This window comes from Panthera onca, chromosome B2, assembly GCF_046562875.1.
Source record: "Panthera onca isolate mPanOnc1 chromosome B2, mPanOnc1 haplotype 2, whole genome shotgun sequence".
In the NCBI taxonomy this organism is placed as follows: Eukaryota; Metazoa; Chordata; class Mammalia; order Carnivora; family Felidae; genus Panthera; species Panthera onca.
In genome coordinates this window covers 86423652-86441506 of record NC_138343.1, presented here as the reverse complement: position 1 = coordinate 86441506, position 17855 = coordinate 86423652, and the positions used below count along the sequence as shown (strand labels likewise).

Here is a 17855-nt window from a genome sequence, read left to right as displayed (position 1 = left end):
ATCCAGGCACTATGCCAAGTGGTCCAATCACAAGACAGTCGGTTCATCTGAACCCTATACAATCTTGAAAAACTAAAAGTACATGCTCCTTTATAATATAGGAGAATCAAGCAAAAAATACTTTCTATGATTTTCTTTTAAACAAATATGTTTTTAAGTATAAGAAATAAACCATTTCTATTCTGATAAAATAGTATTAGAAACTGTCCAAGAAAATGAATTGCTCTTCATTTGGAAGGTGGCCAATATAAAATGATAGATGTATTCTTTAACTAATAGATCCTACAAGGTAATTTTTTAAATCCCCGACTTACCTAAATGACAACTCCAGTCAAACAAATTAGTTAGGAAGAACTTTCAGCCATTCAACTAAGAGCAATAAATAAGATTTCACCATTGATCACATAATTCCTTCCTGAGAATATGCCAAGTCTAACCATACAATATATTGGCTTTCATATATCCTGGCATTAATGTGTATTACAGCTTCTGTTGGTTTATGATCTTCAAATTCATAAAACACAATGATGGAAGAAGAGTCCAGTTTTGGACCTTCTGAAATTAGGAGAGCCTGTCAACAAGTTCTACTTCACCTTGGACTTAAAGCTTCAGCCATTACTGAATTTTAAGATTATGAAGGCACATTTATAAATTGTATTATGATATTATGTATTATGTATTGTGATATGTTTAATGAATGCCCTTTGTGTTTTTCTTAGATATTATTTATATTCTACCCTGTATTATAAATGATTTGGAGCTTTGTTGTATTTCTTATAACCATCATGTAGACTCACTGAGAGCAGCTACCGTGTCTTACTCATTTCTGTGCTCTACTGGAAGATGAGCAGTGCCGCATATTTTGTGGGTGATCTTCAAAAATGTCTTGGATAAAACTGTTGGTAATTAAAAATGATTTCTATTTCATTAAAAGTGATGATGGCTCAAGACCAGGAAAATAAGCTGTGGCTCCTCCAGTCTTGGAATTTTCTGCTGGGGCATCATATGATTCCCTAGTGACTAGAAGCACTCTTCAAGCAGCATTCTCTTCTTGATTTCTGGGGCGGAGGCTCCAGATACTCTTTCTCTTCCTCTGAACTAATAGGCCTAATCAGAGGATAACAAAGTGTCCTATATCTTTGCAAGTCTACCAGCAGTTTTCCAGATGATTGTATGCATCGAGCAGGTATTTGCTCTCTCTTTGGATCTTTCTATTCTGTTTTCAAAGTTGGTGGTTCCTGCAGCTTTAGGCTCTTATTAAGCCTGTTGAAGGCTGGGTGGGGAGGGAAGGGCTGGACCTTTGATGGGAGGAGCTCTTCCTGGCCCTTCACAGACATGGGGAGGATGCAATGCCAGGCACTTGTTGAAGCCCAGCAGCCTGCTACTAAGGGCTGGTCATAAGGCATATGTACCCCTTGTCATATACATGACATTTACAATCTATCACCAAATTCTTAACTTTCAGTTGATTTTTTGGGATAGGTAACAGTAGTATTATTTATAAAACCACTCAGTTATCAGTATCCTATTTGGCATTTTGTCAACACCTAAATATTTATGTGGTTTAAAAAAATGGCATTTATATTCTTCCTTGCAAGGTAGAAAATTGTAAATGGTATCCGTAAGTGGTGCTTTAGAGCAAATGAGATAATATGTATCAAAATACCTTAAAAATTATGAGTTATGCAAGTATAAACATTGCTGAGAAGGAAAGTATGTAGGAATTAGAGTAATTATAGATGGAAAATGACAAAATTTTAAGAACATTTACAACTTGTTATGCTAATAGTGTTGTAATACTTGATATTGATCAAAACCAATCTTGGCATCTCATCAACTGACATTTCACTTAAAAATACTTAGAGTAACCCTTGAGGAAACCACAAGATACAATGTGATGGAATAGACAGGGAAGGTAGAGGGATTTACTTTTCACTGGGTAGCCTTTTGTACTTTTTGAATTTTGTTCCAAATGCATGCATGGACTATCTTAAATAAAATCTTAACACAAATCAAAAGATTAAGTTTATTTCACTTGACTCTCTTGTTCCTGATCATAAAATGTAAGAACTAGACGAGATAGATCAGTTTCAACTCATTTTACAGATATGAAAACTAAATTCTGAAGATAGTATTCATAGTTACTTTCCAGAAAGATTAGGAAAAATGGAATATATCTTCCAAATAAAACTGTGTAAGCACTTAATAGAAAATACCCAAATTGCTAATCAACATGAAATTTTAAAATATCACTCATTACTTTGCTTTATTACCACATCTGTCATTTGCATGAATTTTAACAAGCTTCTTTTTAGACTAGATTACTACTTTGTAATGAGTGACCAGGTTGTTAAACAAGCATGAATGATTTTCTTTAAGATTGTCCAAAACTAGATGCCAAGTTAGTGACCCACTTAAAGAATCTTACATTTACCACAATTTTGGTAATTTTTCACAATTTGTTTCTCAGCTCTGCTCTGTGTGACCTTGTTTTCTCAAAGAGAAAGAAAGAATTAACTTCCATTTTCCAACAAATTAGCTGCACAACCAGTCTTCTCTGCAATAGTTTTCTGCAATAGTTTAAAAAAAAAAATGTCTACCATTAGATCTAGGAGGGTGAGGAGGAAGAGAAATAAGGAGAAGGAGGAAGGAGGGAGGAGAGGGAGCCCAGAAGAGAAATTTCGGAAACTCAGGAAGAGGAACCCCTCTGGGAATAGTAAGATATTTAGAGATAAAGCCTCTTAGTGCTGCAGTCATTTTGATGTTTTTCCTTCCCTATAAAAGCACGCTTCTGATCCAATTCCATTTTTACGGAACCACTAAATCTAGGAGCAGGGAGGGATTTTTGAAATTCTCTAGTTTGTGCCTCTCATCTAACAAATGAGAAAAACTGAAGGCCAGGAAGGCAAATTGTTTTTTAAAGCTGAAAAAGTGGTTAGTGCAAAGGTTTCCACCAGAGTCCAGATCTCCAACTTCTCATGGAAGCCATTTGTCATTGTTTTCATATATAGATGGGCAAAAAGCTTGTATGGAGTGACAGCTTTGGTTACTGCTGTGATTTTTTTCCAAAAGAGAAAAAAACGTATTTGTACCTGGCTCTCCAGGTTTGAATTACTGACCAGGTAACAACCTCACATGCATAGAGAGGTTCATCCTGGAGCTGAAGCCAAGCCACCACTAGCTATACAAAACAAACCAATTATCTTCAACAGCAAGTACATGTCCCCTCCAACATTCAAGGCCAATTCAATTTCTATTGGTTTTCATTTATTATAGTTGTTACTGGTTGGGAAGAAAAACCCAAACCACATTCGGTTTGATTTTCTGAATCCTCACCAAAAATATGAGGAAGTGATGCATGTGTGTATATGTGGTTTGTATGTTTGTGTGCATGTGAATATGTGTGCTGTGGTGTGTGTGTGGGGGGGGTGGGGGTGGGGGGTGTTGGGGCTGGGGATGTGTGGTGAGTGCTGGAAGTTGATGTTAACTAGTTTTTCCAGTATTTCTGCCTGAAGCAAAATAATCTTCCTACCCGAATGTGATTTACAAAGATACCAGGCAGGACTGTATCCTGTGCTTTGGTGATAGCATTAATCAATAAATTCAATAATTCCCTTGACAGTTTAAAATTTGTTGGTGATGGAGGGGGTGACCATTTGAACGGCTGCATGGTGATATTGAAAACCAGCTTTAATTTAATTTTTATCTATTCTTGGTCTTTGAGTTGTAGACAAGGTTGGTTCTCAGCATCTGTTGAAGGAAAATGCTTGTGGTCAAAGTGCTCACAGCCTCACTCATCAGTTGTGGTTTACACCTTTGGAAACACAATGTGTTGATCTCATGTTGTTCATGCTAATTTTGAGAGTAAACGGCAAAATCTGTGTTCATTCCCTTGGAAACCAAATGTTCACAGTATTAGCTGACAAATACTGGTTACGAGCTAGTGTTGTTTTCATTTTCACCCGAAGCATCACTCAGTGTGTGAATTTTTAAGTCATGCGGATGTGTCACACACACAGGAGCAGAGATCTCTCCTTGCCTTGCTCAGGGCTGTGTCCCTGGCACCTAAAGCAGAACTTGGCACAAATATGTGTTAAATGAATGCAGGAAGAAAGAAGTCAGATGTTTGGCCACAGAATCTTAAAGGTTTAGAGCCAAACAGACACTCTTCTCCCGTTTTATAAATAGAAGCCAACCCAGAGTCTTTAGATGACTTGTGTTTGAATCACACTTTCTGCGACCTTCATAATCTAAGCTCTTTAGCATAGCATTTCAGACCTTTCATGATCTGGCTCTTTCAACCCAACATTATCCAACAGTGTACTTTTAGTTCTATGGGTTTCACAAAGAGCTCTGGAGTGCCAACTCCGGGCCATCCACAGTGCTTGGCAGTGAAGGTGAAACCAGGTTTCTCCTTTGAAAAGCTTCCATGCTGGGAGAGAGACTCACAAATAATTCTTTACTCCATGACTCTTCTACCAGATGAGGACTTTGGCTCTAAGTTCTCATGCACAGCTCTCGGTACTTCCCCACACACAGTTCATCTTGGCTCTAGTTAGTCATGTTTACTGCTCAACAGTAAGCTTGTGGTGGGACAGACGCTACATTCCCACCAGACTTCTGATGTCTAGCAGTATCACCAGCATATGTTGAGTACTCAGTAACCATTGTGGATGGAAGAAATGAGGGCAGAAAGGAGAGAGGACATGCGGAGATACTTGGGATAAATGTGTGGGGCCCTCTGGAGATTTCAGGAAGTTTCTAGAAAGCTTCAAGTGAAGCCTCTTCTAGAGCAGTGTCCTAAAGTTTGAATAAAGCTAGTCTGTAGGAAAAGCAGGGGAAAGTTCCTAAGCAGTGGGGAGTCCACATGGTTGTGGAGGTGGTGACCTAGCATGCCAAGGTATGTGGACGACAAGCCAGTGAGCACAATAAGAGCTGCTCGAAGGACCAGACCTGGAAGGCAGCATTTCATCCATAGTTGAGCAAAAGAAACGTCACTTATGAAACTAAATATTTTTACATGTCAGAGCTTTAAAAACCCAGCTATACATTGCTGCAAATATATTTAGCCTACTGTTTGCTTCTTGGTCAATGGAAGACCACACTATAAAAGCAGGTCATACGTGTGACATACGCTGACATACGCTGTTAACTAAAAATCTTAATTGACATTTCTGCAATTTACATCGATGACTTAAATTTATAAGAAACCAGGAATGGTTTCTTGAATTAAAAATCATGTAAGAGAAGCTCTCATTTCCCCAAGTTTCTATACTTGTCATTTCTCTTTTGAAATTATTGGGGATAAAACGTTCCTCCCTTGGCTCTTTGATTCTCTTATACTTGTGGGATGACTTAACCGATAAGTAACTGGGCAAAAGGGTCCTCTCTAGTGTAACCCATTCTCCCTCAACACTCAGGTGGAAATTGCGTGCTCACAGGCTGCAACTCTGCTCCTCTCCCTCGAGGGAATTCACTGCAGCCACCTAGCCTCAGGAAGGAGCACTGTCACCTGCAGGGCCCACATTCTCTCTCTTCTGGGAGTGAACTCAATTCAGGCTGGAAGGGGCAGTCTTTTGAAAAACCTTGTTTTCCAATTCCGTTTCAGTAATAATAAAATTGAAAATAAGTTGATTCACATATGACACCTGCGTCTACTTTCAATTCTTAGAACTCTGAAAGTAGAGATACGTGATTAAGTGGAACTTTCTAATCCATACATATGTTACAATAAAGGTGGTTTATTCTTAAGTATTGTTTGTTGTATTGTGTATGGATATGTGGGGAAAGAGGAGGTGAGTGAGTAATATACATACCAGCTTTTATTAACCAGGATGTTAAATTAGGATTCTCTGATTATGCTAGCTTTGTAGTTTAACATTAAAAACAAAATGAAGGAGTGAATAGCATTATTTGTAAGCTCTTAGAAAACAAGCAAAACAATAAATATTCTAATTATCTTGATCACAATAGCTGTTAATTCTTATTTTAAAGAATTTTGGAATTTGACTTAACTGTTTTCTCTTTAGGTTATAGCGTGTAAGGTTTTTGGATTTCAAATATTAGTTTCCCAGGTGCAATTTTCATAATGGCATACGTTCATTTCTATTAATTTGTTTCAGATCATTTGCGGTTTAACTAACATCAAAAGTAAAGTACCAATATGTGTTTTAATAATGATTTATGGTTTACAAAGTACTTTCATGTATATTATCTGAAACAGTGATTTTTAAACATTTTAGTTTAAGAATTTATTTAGCATCTAATGAAAACTATCACTTAAGAATATATACATATGCATGTGTTCACAGATACTTCTCAAAACTAAGGAAACCAGGATTCTTGGAACCAGGCTTTAGATTAGAGGTTGCCAACTCTAGCCCAAGGGCCAAAACCTAGCCACAGCCTGTTTGAATGGCCTGAGACCTAAACATAGGTTTTACATTTTTAAATGATCAACACACACACACACACACACACACACACACACACAAATGAAGAATACAATATTTCAACATGTGAAATGATATAAAATTTAAATTTCAGTGTCCTTAAATAAAGTTTCATTGGAACATGGCCATACTCTTTAATTTACATATGGTCTGTGGCTGCTTTTTTTTTTTTTAAACAATTTATTTTTAAGTTGGATCGCTACATCCAACATGGGACTCAAACTCACAACCCTGAGATCAAGAATCACATGCTCCACTGCCTGAGCCAGCTAGGTGCCCTTGTGGCTGCCTTTGAACTATCATGGCAGAGTTGAGTAGTTTCCAGGCCTAAAATATTTACTATCTGACCCTTTACAAAAAATGTTTACAGATCCCTGATCTAAAGTTTCAGAGTATATTTTGTGGTTTTTAGTTATATTATGTTGAGTGTTTGTTTAATTATGCTTACGTTTAGGATTTGAAAGGGACCTCTACACACTGCTTAAAAGAATATAAAATTATTGACTAAATGACTTGGAATGTAAGGGCATGGCAAAATGGTTCTGATATTGCTTTAAGGGAAAAAAGGAGTCTGAAGTGAACAATCAGTGTGATCTCAACTACATAAATACTATTAAAGAGTAGAAATCAAGTTTAGAAGAAAATATGCTCAAATGATAGACCTCTTGATTGAAGTTATGGATTTTTAAAATCATGTTTACTATTCAGGACTTCATATATTATACAATGTATCTCTTTGACAATAAGGAAAAACAAAATATTGAACTAAATTAGAGTACAGTTGTTCAGTTAAAGATTAGAATCTTCTGTGGTAGTATAACTATAAATATGTTCAAGAGAATGAGTTGATAGACTGAATGTAATTATAGGACCAGAAATCATTTTGAAAAATTAAATTTTACTTCATTTAGGTAGCATGACAGCTTGGTATCAGATGCTTTTTCTTTTCTTTCCTGCATGCAAATTTATACCCATGAATCTGCTAAAGAAATGTTGATCTTTGTGTTAACAAACAATTTTCCACAAAACTGAAGCATTGTTAGTTCTATACTGAGAGGCATTTGGTCAAAATTTATGATAGATTAATCCTTGTTCATAGGAGACTCATGAAATGGTCATCAACATAATGCATAGATTCATGATGTAAAGAAAATTAAACAATTTGACCATTTTTTTTCTGTAGCTACTATACTGGCTTTATCTACTTGGTGAACATTTGAATGAATATATAAATGAATAAATTACCTTGTATGACTTTCTGGCTCTGGAAAAAATACATAGTTTGATATCTTGATCAGGACAACTCTTAATACTCTTAAAACATATTAGGGATAACATGACCACATTAATTAAATTGTCTTATGAAGAGTTGTGAGAAATCATTGAAGAGAATAAAATCAAGCTGGGATACAAGGAGCCCAGAAGCCCATTCCCCACTGTCTTCAGTGCTGTAATTGTGACTAAATTGTGAATAAAACAAAAAGGTGTATTCTTAAATAATGTGAGGGGAGAATCTGATGTATCAAAATGATCTACTGAAAAGTAAAACTCAGAATCCATTTGGTGGTTACTGCTCTGGCAAAATGAACAAACAAAAGAATATCTCAAATCTATGTTAGCAGCAACAGTATTATAACAGAAGAATTTGAGAAGAAATAAAAATAACCATAAGAGACTCAGCAATAGAGAACAAACTAAGGGCTGATGGAGGGAGGTGGGTGGGTGATAGGCTAGATGAGTGATGGGTATTAAGGACGGCACTTGCTATGATGAGCACTGCGTGTTATAGGTAAGTGATGAATCACTAAATTCTACTCCTGAAACCAATAGTGTAGTGTATGTTAACCAACTAGAATTTAAATAAAAATTTGAAACAAAAGAAATAAAAATAAAAATAGAAATGTTACTATTACGCTAATACAAAATTCTACAAAATGGGTATTTTTATTCCATCTTTAAGACAGGGAGGCAAACTAATTTGCCTGAGGTTGCAGAAGACTCAACATGGACCAGACTTCAAAGCCTTGATTCTCTTCTCTGTGTCACACTATCACCATTGCATTGACTTTTTAGTCTTGTTTATTTATTTAATGAATTTGAAGATCTTTGTCCCTTTCTAGTGTGTTAACAGTCCAACTCAGAAGCAGCATTTGGAGGACTACATCTAATATTTCCTTTTACTCAAACCAGATCTTAAAGCTTTCTGTTCCCTGTCTCCATTTCTCATTTTACAGGTCTTTGGAAATGTGTCTATAAAATGCATTCACTCTTTACTGATCACCTGCAATCTGCAAAAGAGTGTTTGAGGTATTAGAAATTTAGTATTGCCACAGTCCTTCACTCTAAAGGGGCAGATAGTCTTATAGGCGAGACAGATAAATAAATGAGATTATTATGTGAGACCAGAAGGCACACTGGTAATATGAGAATACTCAAAGTGGTATGAAATGTGGACTTGGGTGGAGGGTATTCTGTAAATACTTCCCAGAGGATGCAAACCTGAGCTGAGATCCAAAATATGAGGGTGACTGAGTTGAGTTAACTTTGTAGGCAGAGGCTCTGCCAAGAAGTGCCTTTGGAAGTTTGGCAGAAAGCAGGCATTTGCTCTGTTCTTAATGTGCTGAAGGTCATTCGGCATGTCTGAGCAGTAGTGTGTGTGCGTGTGTGTGCATGTGTGCCCACCAGTGCCACAGTAGAAGAATGTAGAGGCTAAGTTATTCAAACTATTGACTGGTGATAATAATAAGGCCATTTAACACTTACTCTGGGCCAGGCACTCTTGCAAGTAATTTTAATATCACATGTTTATTTGTCATAAAAAACCCAAGAAAAAGGTACACCATCATGATCTCCATTTTATATACAAGGAAAAGGAGACACACAGAAGTTGAGTGACAACTTCAGGTTTCCAGACCTAGGGAGCAACACAACTGGAACTTGAGTTCCAGCCAATCTAGCATGAGAAGCATGGTCCTGGGACTAGTATTATCAGCTTCACCTGGAAGCTTGTTAGAAATGTAAAATCAACCCAGACCTACAGAACCAGAATCTGCATTTTAACAAAGACCAGGTCCTACCTGAGCACTTCAAAGTTTGAAGAGATCTGTTGTAATCCCTTATAATCTATTATTGTTTCTCTTTAACTTTGAGAAGGAATCTGGACATTACCTTAAGGCCAGTGGAAAAGGAAAAGTTTGAAGTAAGAGGTTGGCAAAGTCAAATGTGTTTTTACACCAATTGTTTTAGGTCAATCGCTCTGGCTTCAGTATGGAGCCTGCAGTAGCAGAGGGCAATCCTGTAGGCAGAGAGACCAGTGAAAGGCCTACTGTTCGCGAAGTACAAGAAGATGGCAGCCTGAAATTGGGTGGTGGCAGTAACAAAGGAGAGGTGTAGGCGAATGCACAGGACAACCTTGCCAGAACTTAGAGATTCTTTGGGTATTTGAATTGAGGGAGGGGAGGAGTTAGTTCCCCCAAGTTTATGGCTTGAGCAACTGCTTTCACCATGGTGTCATTTACTATGTAAGAGTATACCTGAGAGAAATTGGGTGGGGAGTCGGAAACGATAATTTGCTTTTAGATTAAATGATGAGATTTGGGAAGACTTTGGGGCAGCCAAGTATAGCTGTTTAGCCAGGGCCAAAGAAAGCCCCGGAAACCACGTATAAATGGCAGGGAAACCATATAAATTACTTGGGTATGTTGGAAGGGGTCTTTGTGCAAGTCCTGGTTTGTCCCTGATATCCCTTCCTCCTCTACCATTTAATTCATTGGGGTCCAAGCCTACTCCGAGCAGTTTTGTATTCAGCAGACAATTAAACATACAGGTCTATGGCTCAGAAAAGATACTTAAGCTAGAGATACAGATTTTGGATTCATAAGCCTATAGAACAGATGATAACTGAGGCAGTGAGATTTCCCAGAAAGAGAAAAGGAGTCCAGGATACAGGGGAGAAGAAGAGAAATCTGCAAAGCAGACCAAAAAGAGTGGTCTTTGTGGGAGAGAAGTAAGAGTTTGATATCATGGAAGCCCTGGGTAAAGCGTGTCTCAAAGTGGGGGAAATGGAGAATAGGGTAAAATTGATTCTAGACACTGAATAGATAACGAGAAATGTCTGCTGGATTTAGCAATACACTAGTGATTGACAATCTCCATGAGAGCTGGGAAAACCTGATGAGGACTAAAGCCAGATTACAATAGACTGAGAAGTGGGGCTCGGGAAGCGGAGATTAATAGAGTGTAGACAACTTTTCAAGAGATTGATCTATGAAGCTGAGGAGGAGGGTAACTGGAGGAGCTCAGTAATGAAGGAGAAACGTTTTAAGATGGGAAATTTGAGCATGTTTGAGTGCTGATAAAAGGAGCCCATAAAGAAGGGAAGATTAAAGACTGTGATGCTTGAAAGGGTAATGGACACTTGTATAGCTCTTCCTTTTATGTTCCAGTGTACCAGTAGGTAGGTATGGAGATATGGGAGGATGGTCAGAGAAATGGGAAGACTCCTCTGCTGGAGTGGAAGAGTCATCTGTTCCACATTCTGGGGTCTTTAGTGAGTTAATCCTACCAGCATTCCATCCTAAGCCTTGCTCTCCACAAAAGGAACTGTTCTGCTCCTTGAAAACTCCACTTTTATTTCCGTTACACACTGCTCAGGACAAGTATGTACATGAATTAACTAAGCACCTGCTTTAAAATTTAAACTTTAAACTTGGGGCCCCTGGGTGGCTCAGTCAAGTTGAACATCTGATTCTTGATTTCTGCTCAGGTTATGATCCCAGAGTTGTGCAATCAAGACCTGTATTGGGCTCTGTGCTGAGTGTGGAGCCTGCTTGGGATTCTCCCTCCCTCTCTCTTTCACTCTTTCCCCCTCTGTTCCTCCCCAACCTGTGTGTGCTCTTGCTCTCTCTCTAAAAAAAAAAAAAAAAAAAAAAATAACCCTTAAACTAAAATCCTTACCTTAGCCTTACCTGTCTTCAGGTGAGGACAGTTTAGAGAGACAGTTTAGGCATACTTCTGTCCAAAACCCTTTAAAGATTTGGTGAACCCACTGGTACCAAAATATGTCTGAAGCTGAGGTCTCTGCTTTCACAGAAACCAGTGGCTCGTAATCAGGACCCCAGAGAATACTCAAGGGCAGATTTCAGGTATCTATCAACCCCAGATATGTAATTGAAAAATCTATTTGCAATGGGCTTTTTTTTTTTTTTTTTTTGAGAAGAGGGTCCATTGATTCTATCAGAGTCTTAAGGGCATCTGTAGTCTGTGGAGATAGATAAATGCTCAAGCTGATAATTTCCAGGGTACCAAAAAGTAACCAATACTAATGATGACAATCAGAGAGGAAAAAAGACAATTATAAGAACATGGAAATACAAGTTTGTTTAACTGTCATCTGACTCAGAATTTCCCATGTGAACCCAAGTATTTGGTTTTCAATTCTAAAGAAATCATGTTTCCTAGATTGAAAACATAAAAAACAAATCAAAGCTTTTCCAACATGTTCTAGATGAACATTTATTTTCAATATTATAGTTGAAAGTTACTAGGCTTGCCTAAGGAACCCAAATGAATCTACCTTTATTCAAAATGTTGTTGGCAAGTATAATAAAAATCAGAGGTAAACTTGTCAGTGAGGTGATATGACATTAAAACACAAATCTGCTGCTCTTGCTTAGAATTGGCAACTAATGGTAACATGTGGAAATCAAGGAAGTGTAGAAAACAGACATCAGAGTTTACCTTCCCCATCAAACAATTTGGATTATGGCTTCAGGCATGTATCATAACAAATATGTTAAGAAATATCTTGTATGATACATGCTTGCAATATTTGCATTAAATATTAATCTATAGGCTTTGCTGATAAAAATGCTAGAATTTATACATGATGATATTGTGAATGTGAAATGACAGTTAAAATGATGTGAGGACTTTCTTACATTTTATTTATAAGGATTACACGTTTTATTCATGATTCTTTTCAGTTTCCACATGTTTGAAACCCAAACTAACAGCTTAGTTTTCAAATGGCTGACAGATACCACAGAGGGTCTGACTAAACTAGTGAGGGAGAAAGTGTAAACACATATGGAATGTATGCTTTTGCTTAAGAAACGCTGTTTGTTTCAAGAAGCAATGCTTAAGATTCCTGTAATAGATTATATATTTGTGTGGGCCAGACATACAGACATTTCAATTCAATCTCAGAAAACGTAACACTAGGAATGATCTTGGGGCGACTGGGTGGCTCAGTCAGTTAAGCATCCGACTTTGGCTCAGGTCATGATCTTGTGGTTCATGGGTTCGAGCCCCACATCGGGCCCTGTGCTGGCAGCTCAGAGCCTGGAACCTGCTTCAGATTCTCTGACTCCCTCTCTCTCTGCCCCTCTCCCGCTTGCACTCTGTCTCTCAAAAATGAATAAACGTTAAAAAATTTTTAAAAAATTAAAGGAATGGTCTCTAAGCCTGCTTCTGGAACAAGCAGGCAGATTTTTCTTGAAAATAGCAGGAATCTCACTAACTCACTTCAAATCTGTAAATGACTTCAAATTGTGCTCCGGATACATAAACCCAGCCATAAAATAACCGCAGTGATAAAGTTAGTCATTCAAATAAACGAAGCCAAATAAATCCCCAGAATCCTGCCACCTTTTTTTTGTTGTTGTTGCTGTTCTGTTTTATGGCAATGAAACTATAACGTGTATAAAAGCCATTTTCACAACTCAGGAGGCAACTCTGAAGAGTTATCTGTCCACTATGTGGCCCCCACACACATATTATTGAAGTGAGAAATCTGAAAAGCTCAGCTTATAACATTTGATAACTTTTGGCTCAAATAGCTTTTTAAAGTTTCTAAGAAACTTCAAGATATACACTTACTTGCCAAGTAAAAGTGTTCTCATAAGAGGTTACTAGAAATTTTATAAGAATCGCTTATACTTAAAAAGAAATGAACGCTGAAATACCACATAAAAACCACAAAGGAAACATGGAAAAGAAAACAGAACTTACTTTTTCTTAAGTTGCTTCTTCCTGTGATTTAAAGAGTAGGAAAGAAGAATATATGATGATTTTTTTTCCTCCAACACATCCAAATGTCAACTCCAAGAGGAATAGAATGAACCACCAGAGCTATCTGAGGGTCCCCCCAATTGCAGCTTTTTCAACTTTGTAGAAGAAAATAGGAGGGTGAGTGGGTTTCCTCCAAGTCTTGTGATGTGTACGTAGCTGACTCCTACTGGGCTGAAAAAGCACTCCTTGTCAATTTTTACTTAAAATTGGGAGTAACAAATTGTCTGCAGGATATCCTTAAAGGGAAATTCTGCCAAAATTAGTATTTGAAATATCTGGATAAGCTCCAGAATTTTAAAGTACAATGTGTATACACAGACAACTCACATGCACACTCAAGAAATTTCCACTGCCTAGGCTAAATTAAGGGCATATTTAAATTTTTAACAATCTCTAAAAGGATGATGTATTTTCCTTTTCCTTGATTAATCTGTTTTGTTTGTTTGATTTTGTTTCGTTTTCTTGCTTTCTGGTGACTATCTGAACCTGTCTCTTAGGTTAGAGATGGCTGCACTACAGAGCTTTTCTGTCGAACTATCTGGAAAGAGATGAAGCCCCATGTTCTTACCTGAAGAATTTTTGGTAGCTTGAGAGATAAACCCTGGGTTGTGGCTTCTATCACTGCCTTCTTGGGAAACTTGGGAACTTTGAGCCTTGGATTTGACTAGAATAACTCCAGGTAGCTACCTGCTTCCTGCACGCGCACTGAGGACTTACCACTCCCTGCTTCTTTCTGCCTGTTGCCCTATGAGCTGGCACCAATTGTTATGTCACAGTCCTGGCTATATGACTTCACTTAAACATAGACTCATCTGGTCTTTTGAAATCTTCAATTCAAAAATGAAAAGTGGGTAGAGATTTTGAGAGTTGGATCTAAAACTGTATTTGAATATCGTAATCCAGAACAGGAATTCTCCGTGGACCAGATGGACTAGGGGACATTTGCTCCTAGAATTTCTACTTGAGGCCATTTCTTCACTTTATAAAGTGGGGTGAGAGAAGAAATGTTCTCTCTGAACTTCATTTGTTCCCAGACAAAAACTGTTCTTGTTCTAAGTGCTAAAGAAATTATATGTTAATATTTTCTGAGATTGAACTCAGGTACACACACACACACACACACACACACACAACAAACAAAAAAACCCAAAAAAAGTTGAGTTGGGGAAATGTGTGCATTGCTATTCACCTGAATTTGATGATTTAAGATGAGAATGAGGGGCACTTGGGTGGTTCAGTTGGTTTAGTGTCCGACTCTTGATTTCGGCTCACGTCATGATCTCAAGGTTCATGAGACTGAGCCTGGGTCAGGTTCTGCACTGACAGAGCAGAGCCTGCTTGAACTTTTCTCTCCCTCTCTCTCTGCCCCCTTCCCTGCTCATGCTCTCTCTATGTGCCTCAAAATAAATAAACTTAAAAGATAGATATGAAAATGAAAACATGGTGAGCAGCAGCAACAAATCAATTCAGTGAAAGGACACAAGTACATTCAACTAGTAATAGATTGTAATCCGCATGACCCTACTGCTAGCCAGGCATTATTTTTACCCTTTTATAGGTGAGGACGTAGAGTCTCGGAGATATAAATTGCATATGTTCCCCTCTAATTATGGGGCCATCACCGTCTCTGTTTACACCCATGCTTCCTGAGAGGGTAGTCTACATTCTCTGATACAGCTTCTGACCCTACTGCTTTATCCTCCCACAGTTGCAATCTGTCTTCCACTTGAACCACTCCACCAAAAAAGCTTCAGTAAACTCATAAAAGGTCTTAATTAGCCCTCCAAAGGGCTAATTAACCTTCTTTAACCTTCTTTAACCTTACTTGAGATTTCTCATCTCTTTCCATGTCTGTTTCTTTTTGAAATTTGCTTTCATTAAATTTGGTTTCACTAAGTTACATTCTCTCGATTTCCTCCTTTTTTAGCACCATCAGCCTCCTCTCCGGTTATTCATCTCAGCCTTCCCTAGAGCTATGGAAACCATTAGCAATTATACGACTACCAAACCTGTGTTTTCAATTGTTATCACTCTCTGAGCCTCCAGACCTGTTACCTGTTGCCTGTTGGCCATCTTTTTCTACAGGTCCCCAGGCATCTCAAACTGAACAGTCCCTAATAAAGCTCCTCATCTTCTCCTCACTTCAAATCCTCTCTAAGGGCATGGGCACAATCATCCAAGCCGTCACCTTAGACTGTCCTCACTTATTCTCCACCATCCCCATCAGTCATCCCCATCACCAACTTCTGCTGGTTCTACTTTGTTAGCTCTCCCTCAAATTTGTCATCCTCCCTGCACTCTGGTTCTCACCTTTCTCACTTGGATTACTGGATCAGTCGTAGAACGACCAGTAGCTGCCTCAGTCCAGTCCCCTTCTATCATTTCTCTACATCACTATAAAACAGTATTTTAAAATACCAGTTTATCAAATTAGAAAATACCTGCTTCTGGAGCACCTGGGTGGCTTAGTCGGTTGACCCCCCAACTTCGGCTCAGGTAATGATCTCACAGTTCGTGGGTTCAAGCCCCATGTTGGGCTCTGTGCTGACAGCTCAGAGCCTGGAGCCTGCTTCAGATTCTGTGTCTCTGTCTCTGTCTCTCTGCCCCTTCCCTGCTTGTGCTGTGTCTCTCAAAAAATAAATAAATGTTAAAAAAAAAAAAAAAGAAAATACATGCTTCTTGCAGAAAACGTGGAATAAGAATTGAAAAAATAAAGAAAATTTAAAATGACTTGCAATCGAAGAGACAGCCACAAGTCAAATCTTAGCCCAAATCTCTTTAGAATATTAGGTATGTACATACAAAAAACTATACAAGGACATTTATACAAATGTTTATACGGTATATTTAATTAGAAAACCAAGACCACATTATATAGTGTTCTGCATCCTTTTTTTTTAACCTAATATACCATGAACAATTTTCCAAATCGAGTATCTTTAAGGTGGTTGTGAATAAAGGCTGCAATATAATGAAACACATGAAATATATTATGGACTAGTGGTCTCTCTTCTCTCTGTCTCTCTTGCTTTCTGATTTGTTTTCTTCAACACCAAAACTTACCCTGAGCGTTTATCATGTATGAGTCACAAGGACTTAGATTTTGGTGAGAAAGGGGGGAAGGAGAAAAATATAAAACACTCACTTTAAGTTCATTTACATTTATTAGATACTATTTAAACAACTGTATTTTCTATACTTACCATGTGTCATGTCTTCAAGCAATTAACCCAGTCTGTAAGTCTGCATAGTAGAGTTAGGTGAAAGGTATATTTTAGGTGAGTAGACAAGATCAGTAGGAAAGCAATTTGATCAAGTGCTTTTTCTTCTTCACATTGAATGACAAGAAACATATGAGAAACCCCATAGGACCTTTGTCTTAGCTTGACTAGTCAGATATAGGTTTTTTGGGGGGCAGACTAGCATCTGAATAAAAAAGAGTACTTCAGAGCCAAGGAGACTGCCTCCTTTCTGGGCAAGGCAGGCTGTCCATGCTCCTCTTCGACTAGAAGCTGGGGAAAAAGACTTGTACATATCAAGTCCACATTTTACTTTTCAGACAGGAGAGACATTGATTTCATAAATAATAGTAATTTTAAAGGATTTTGATATGTTCTCAAACTACCTTTCAGAATGGGCAGTCTTTCTAAAAGACAAATCTAATTACCTTATTTTCCTGGTTAACCTTGTAAAACTCCCCGTTTTCAGGATGATGGCTAAACTTTTTCGCTTAGTGTACATATAAGGTAGTTCATGATCTCCCTCTGGTCTCTCCAGCTTCAGCTTACAATGCTTCCCCAGATCATTTTTCACATTTCTCATACTTAGGGTTTCCCAAATGTCTCATTATTTCATATTAGTTCATGTCTTAGTACTTCCCGATCTCCTCCTCTCTCTCAGAAATGCCTGATTTCACTGGGCTTGTCCTACTTTTCTGTCAGGACTCAGTTCAGGAGGTCATCTCCAGCCTGTTCAGTTCCCCTCCCCACTGTGCAAGACAGTGGACTTTCATTTCTTCCCCCATAGCATCCTCTGCTCGTTGATTCTTGCCATCTCCTTGAAACAAGGTGTATTTATTTTTCATACTTTTACTTATTCAACTAACATATGTATTTTTAAATTATTTATTTAAATTCAAGTTGGTTAACATACAGTGTAGTATTGGTTTCGGGATAGAACCCAGTGCCCAACAAGTGCCCTTCTTAATGCCCATCACCCATTTAGCCCATACCTCCCCTACCTCCCCCATCTAGCAACACTCAGTATGTTCTCTGTATTTAAGAGTCTCTTATGGTTTACTTCTGTTTTTATCTTATTTTTCCTCCCCCCGCA

At 38.0% G+C, this 17855-nt stretch overlaps 1 protein-coding gene across 2 annotated transcripts in view; it reads right to left on the bottom strand.

Annotated features, from left to right (window-relative positions):
• Nucleotides 1–14267, bottom strand: part of FHL5 (four and a half LIM domains 5) — a 41212-nt gene extending 26945 nt beyond the window's left edge. The window contains exons 1-2 of one of the 2 annotated variants that reach the window (XM_060616217.3): nt 14092–14267; nt 13464–13484 (exon numbers count right to left, since the gene is read on the bottom strand). The gene's annotated coding sequence lies outside the window, so the exon portion shown is untranslated. The remainder of the gene's footprint in view (nt 1–13463; nt 13485–14091) is intronic. The other variant, XM_060616216.3, reaches the window with a different exon arrangement.
• Nucleotides 14268–17855: the final 3588 nt, after the last annotated feature.